Here is a 7,156-nt window from a genome sequence, read left to right on the forward strand (position 1 = left end):
TCCCGAAACTACTACCATAAAAGGACATATGGGCGGAGATTTTAAATGATTGGCAGATAGAGATTGACGACACTGTCCCGTAGGTCTGGGTTGTGAGCCTCATGTATACGCTATGAACATACGGGTCGTTGCTTTGCAGCTCGTTATATCACAGGGAACGCCTGAATGTTGTTTAACGCCGCATCAGCATCGTATTAATAGTAACAGAGGTTATGCTGCCGTATCATGTGACCCTAGTGCTGATAAAGAGATGAGTTTCGGTACGGTGCATATGACCTCTGAAGTGCGTGGAGGTTATTCGGGTGGTGGGTGGGGTGGCGGCTTTGTTGGTCGGGGGGATTGTGTAATGTAGGTATTCTGGCGTTATGGGGTGGAGGGTTATAGGGTGGAGGGTTTGCGGGTCGGGGGATTGTGTAGTGTAGGTATTCTGGCGTTATGGGGTGGAGGGTTACAGGGTGGAGGGTTTGCGGGTCGTGGGGACTGTGTAGTGTAGGTATTCTGGCGTTATGGGGTGGAGGGTTATAGGGTGGAGGGTTTGCGGGTCGGGGGATTGTGTAGTGTGGAGTATAGGGTTGGAGGGTTTGCGGGTGGGGGGATTGTGTAGTGTAGGCGTTCTGGCGTTATGGGGTGGAGGGTTATAGGGTGGAGGGTTTGCGGGTCGGGGGATTGTGTAGTGTGGAGTATAGGGTTGGAGGGTTTGCGGGTGAGGGGATTGTGTAGTGAAGGCGTTCGGGCGTTATGGGGTAGAGGGTTACAGGGTGGAGGGTTTGCGGGTCGGGGGATTGTGTAGTGTGGAGTATAGGGTTGGAGGGTTTGCGGGTGAGGGGATTGTGTAGTGAAGGCGTTCGGGCGTTATGGGGTGGAGGGTTATAGGGTGGAGGGTTTGCGGGTCGGGGGATTGTGTAGTGTAGGCATTCTGGCGTAATAGGGTGGAGGGTTACAGGGTGGAGGGTTATAGGGTGGAGGGATTGTGGGTCGATGGGGTTGTGTTGTGGGGGGAGTCTGGCGTACAGGTGTTATGGGGTAGAGGGTTATAGGGTGGAGGGATTGTGGGTCGATGGGGTTGTGTTGTTGGGGGAGTCTGGCGTACAGGTGTTATGGGGTAGAGGGTTATAGGGTGGAGGGGTTGTGTTGTGGGGGATGGTTTGTGGATATGGGTTTGTTTTGTTGTGGGTTTTTTTTTGGTTTTTTTTTTTTTGGGGGGGGGGGGGGGGCGGTTGGATTGTGGGGTGGATGGTTTCATTCACATATCTAATGTTTGGCCTTTGAAATACCATATTTTTGAATGGAATGTTTATTTACTTTACTGAACACAATATCCCCAAGTCTGAAAGCCCTCATTCTGGGTGCAACAGAAAACTGTTACACTGGATTTCACTGACTGCCCAAATAACGTGTTGCACGTACATCAAGATTTCACGGTCAAAATCGTTTTGCACGAGATCCCTTGACTTTTGAATATTAATAAGACTAACGTTATTGTCCCCCAAAAATAAGTTTGTCGAAAACTTCTTGGAAGACGAAATGCTGTTTTCTAGAAAATCTTTATTTGTATCAAGAAATAGTTGTTTTTTCTGTTCACACACATATTTGTATTTGTGGCATGATAGCGACTCCTCAACGCCGTCCCCTGAAGTTTATCTATTTAGACTAGCACGTCGAGTTTTTCGTTTTTCACATTCTTTACCCGGTTTAATTTCCCAGTTCATATTTTCATATGTTTGAAAGTAAAAAATCAGAAGCCGTTTCAGTCAAACACGAAAAGGTGTCCAATAAAAGATTATTTAAAAAAACTCCATTCACTCTGCATTAAACATAACATTGTTTTTATCTTTGGCGGTGGTGGGTTTGGAATTGGGTGAAGCGCTCGTAAATGTATCTTTAGTAGGTGCAGTGATCCATGTCGGGAAATCAATATTTTACACTGATTACAGGCGTACGCTCTACCACTAGATCACGGAAGCGGTCCATTCTACCGTGAAGATGTAGAGATGCCAGTTTCCATTACGATCAGCGCCATCTGCAGAATAATGCAGTAAATCAAACTAAGCCGAAAGGGAATCCCCAAATCCATTTCATGACCCTCAAGAATATCATTTACATAATCACATTCTCAACCTGTCCTTGCATTAAAATCCCCACCCAATACACAAGCTGTCTCCAACATCATCCAGAATATCTAGAAACTCATTTTGGGATAGAATAACACCGTGTGCACTGTACAGTCTTGTCGTACCATCTTGAGATTTCAGAACGTATGTATGGCACGGGTGGCCCAGTCGTCTAAGGCGCCGCGATTCGCTGTGCAGAGTTGCGTCCCCTGGACACGCCAGAAACCTATGATTGTGGGTTCGAATCCCGGTTCGCCCCGATTATGTTTCTAGGTTTGTCAGCACCATACCCGTGCTCGTGGGTTTCACCAAAGTGGTAAACGTCGGAGACCTGCATCACTTCGGGCTTTCCTCTCACATTAAGCTGAGCGGCGTTAAACCCAACTCACTCACTCACTCACTCAACACGGGAACATGTCTTGTTCTTATTTTACGTCCAAAGTTATCCCACACATGTTCCATTGGAGACGTGTCAGAGGATCGGGCTGACGAGGACAAAACGTTCACATTGTTGGCGTTGAGAAAGTTCATGGTGGTTCCCCGCCGTGTGTGGTCGGACGTCGTCTAGCTGGAACATGGTCCTTAGGTTTTGTACGGGTGAAAACCTGGGCGAAATGCCTCATCCACGAAACATTGTGCCGTGGCATTGGTGTGACAAGAACGAGATCCGCCTTCTGTTGTCCACAAATACCGACCCAAACTATGACGCTACCACCGCCGAATGACACCTTCTCCCGTCGACGGTGAATACAAATCATGTCTCGCCAATACCAACAATATCACACGCGTCAAGTCTTTGTAGACAGTTGCGTCCCTTGGACTCGCCAGAAACCTGTGATTGTGGGTTCGAATCCTGGTTCGCACTGGTTATGTTTCTAGGTTTTTCAGCACCAAAGCCGTGGGTTTCACCAAAGTGGTAAATGTCTAAGACCTGCACCACTTCATTAAGCAGACACGCTGTGATGTAACTAGAATACTGTTTAACGCGGCGTTAGACCGAACTCACTTACTCACGGTCCGGGTGTCGGGACGAGAGCTGATTCTCTCTTGGCTTGCCTCCCATGTACGTGCATCGTCCGTATCACGCATCGGAGACGCCACAGTTGGTGAATATTGTTTCTCGCCGCTTTCAGCAATATTCCAGCAATATCACGGCAGGGGAACACCAGAAATGGGCTTCACACATTGTACCCATGTGGGAAATCGAACCCGGGTCTTCGGCGTGACGGGCGAATGCTTTAACCACTAGGCTACCTAACCCCACTTCCCCTGGAGTCGCTACAGAAAACAGGTGCCCTCCTACATAGAAGTCATGTCTATTCTGACTCATTTTCACACTTTCGTATTTCTTGTCTTTGTCGACGACACAAATACTTTGCAACAACATAACCTACATAGTTTAAGTATTCCCGTAAACTAACTGCATTTATCATATTATCCCAATGAGTGAGTGTGTGTGAGTGAGTTAAAATTTAACGTCTCGACATCCCAATGAATCAGCCTTGCAATACCTGGGTGTGGCTTGACGGTCGTGGGGGGACGGGTGGCACCCGTGGGGCAGAACACGCCCACCTTCTCGCTAACACCTGGTGTCATCACCAGCTGATAGTGATTCACTGTCCCACACGTTCATCATATAGACTCTTGCTTGTTGCTGGGATTTCCTATGAATATGGAAAAGGGTTTTGTCGCTTTTATTTATTTGATGTCTGATTAGACAAACGCTAATACATATGAAGACAATACTTAAAAGTAAATCCCGATGGGTTTTACACAAATTGAGGGAGATGTATGTGGTGGGGATGGGGTTAGTTAATAATAAGACTGTTTTCAATATCTTACAATACGAGTGAGTGAGTGGGGGTTTTATGCCGCTTTTAGCAATATTGCAGCAATACCACGGCGGGGGACACCAGAAATGGGCTTCACACATTGTACCCAAGTCGGTAATCGAATCCGGGTCTTCGGCGTGACGAGCCAGTGCTTTAACCACTAGACTACCCGACCGCCCCTCTTACGATACCAATGACAGAATGTGGTGATGAAATATCGGTTTCCAGTCAAACAAGCGCGTATTCTATACTTGTGGAGTTTTGGTATGTTGATAGTGGTTTAAATCAATTTTATAAAATGCTCATAACGTGAAAGAATTGGACAATTGTAAAACTTGAATTTGAAAGTAGTGTAGAGTAGTCAAGTCATAAAACAAGGACTGACTGACTGACTATGGTTTTACGCCGCTTTTAGTAATATTCCAGCAATATCACGGCGGGGGACACCCATGTCGGGAATCGAACCCGGGTCTTCGGCGTGACGAGCGAACGCTTTAACCACTAGGCTACCCTACCGCCCCCATAAAACAAGGAACAGAAAGCGGATGATAATTTGGACTGCCTCACGGCGTTGGTGCATCATAGCTGATCACCTTTTAGTGAAGCATCCAAGACATAATGTTTTATGTCTCCACATCAAATGACTGACTGTAACCCGGAATCCCCACCTGGAACAGCGGGGTAATATCTCTGCTACAAATGGCTTGTTGTTTGTTTGTTTGTCTGTTTATTGTTTAACGCCGCACTCAGCAATATTTCAGCTATATGAAGGCGGACCATATAACCCAGTGATCATGAGACATCATGAGCATCGATCTACGCAATTGGGCTACGGTGACATGCATCAACCTCGTCAGCGAACCTGACCACCCGATCCGTTGTTCGCCTCTTACGACAAGCATTGTCACCAATTCTACCCCAGCAAAATGGCAATGTTACAAGATATTTGGTGAGCAGGCAGGCAGCTAGTTTGACCATCCAATCCCCTATTGTAGCCGGCTCCCACGAGAAGCATGATGTACTGGTGACATCATCCAGCCACAGAGTCTGACCACCCAATCCCCACTGTAGCCACTCTCACGACAAGCATGATGTACTGGGGACATCATCCAGCCACAGTGTCTGACCACCCAATCCCCACTGTAGCCACTCTCATGACAAGCATGATGTACTGGGGACATCACCCAGGCACAGTGCCTGACCACCCAATCCCCACTGTAGCCGCTCTCACGACAAGCATGATGTACTGGGGACATCATCCAGCCACAGTGTCTGACCACCCAATCCCCACTGTAGCCAGCTCTCACGACATGATCCAGTATCTCCATAGGTGCTTTGCAGGGATCAACGATTTTTATATGTGGTGGGAAGATTGGCTTGTTGTTTAAAACAGAATGCGTCTTCAGGCACCATGTTTTTTCTGAAGCAGCCAAACCTGATTGTTTGTGTACCGGAACATCGGAACATCGAGGATGTCCAGTTAATTTCATTGATTTGTTGCCGAGGACATACTATTTCTAGCCAGCACTTTCACTTACTTCACATGACGATTCGGGGTAGAATAGGTCTTCAGAGGCCTGAGTGGTCAGGCTCGCTGACTTGGTTGATGCATGTCATCGTTTTACAATTGCGGGGATGCTGAGTGTGGCGTTAAACAACAAACAAATAAAAACAAAAAAAACAACTTAAACATGGTCACCCTCCAGACTGTCCAGCCAACAGCATCATCTGTGTTTCACAGGCAGCAGCAGCTCTCTTCCACCAGCAGGACCAAACAGGACACAGCAGGACCAAACAGGACACAGCAGGACCAAACAGGACACAGCAAGACATAGGACACAGCAGGACATAGGACACAGCAGGACACAGCAAGACATAGGACACAGCAGGACACAGCAGGACACAACAGGGCACAGCAAGACATAGGACACATTAGGACAGAGCAGGACACAACAGGACACAGCAGGGCAGGACAAAACAGGACTCAGCAAGACATAGGACATAGCAGGACATAGCAGGACACAGCAGGACTAAACAGGACACAGCAGGACCAAACAGGACACAGCAGGACCAAACAGGACATAGGACACAGCAGGACACAGCAAGACATAGGACACAGCAGGACACAGCAGGACACAACAGGGCACAGCAAGACATAGGACACATTAGGACAGAGCAGGACACAACAGGACACAGCAGGGCAGGACAAAACAGGACTCAGCAAGACATAGGACATAGCAGGACATAGCAGGACACAACAGGGCACAGCAGGACCAAACAGGACACAGCAAGACATAGGATACAGCAGGACAGAGCAGGACACAACAGGACACAGCAGGGCATAGGACATAGCAGGACACAGCAGGACAAAACAGGACACAGCAGGACAAAACAGGACACAGCAAGACATAGGACATAGCAGGACACAGCAGGACACAAGAGGACACAGCAGGACACAGCAAGACATAGGACACAGCAAGACATAGGACACAGCAGGACAAAACAGGACACAGCAGGACAAAACAGGACACAGCAGGACATAGGACACAGCAGGACATAGCGGGACAAAACAGGACAACACAACACAGCATGTTCAAACCCTGAGGCTGAGCTCACTCACAAGCTGCTTCACCTTTAATAACATGGCTGTATTATTGAAGAAAATGCAAACACATGAGTAATTGTTCACCTTTTATTGCACAGCTTGCTTTGACGATTACATACATGTGGACATTGTAATCAGTAACAAACGACAAGTAGTTAGAAAACTAGTGCATGTCTAAATGGCTGGAAAAGTTCGTAAAACTTGTGTACATACATGTATAAACATGAAAAAAGTGGAATAAACATTTCTAAACAATGGCAGTAGAAAGTTCAGAATCACTAGCAGTGGCTGCCAGAGACATGAAGCAGAGAGACGGGTTGGAGACATGAAGCAGAGAGACGGGTTGGAGACAAATGATGGTGGTGAGGGGAAATGGGTTTCAGGTCATCCTTGATTCGAGATTATTTCACATTTTGGTTTTCTGTTTAACGCCGCACTCAGCAATACTCCAGCTTTATGACGGCGGTCTGTAAATAATAGAGTCGGGACCAGACAATCCAGTGATCGACATCATGAGCATTGATACCTGCAATTGGGATACGATGACATGCATCAACCAAGTCAGCAAGTCTGACCTTCCGATCCCGTCAGTCGCCTCTTATGATAAG

Source organism: Haliotis rufescens, unplaced genomic scaffold (assembly GCF_023055435.1).
Source record: "Haliotis rufescens isolate VD_foot unplaced genomic scaffold, xgHalRufe1.0.p SCAF_61, whole genome shotgun sequence".
Classification (NCBI taxonomy): domain Eukaryota; kingdom Metazoa; phylum Mollusca; class Gastropoda; order Lepetellida; family Haliotidae; genus Haliotis; species Haliotis rufescens.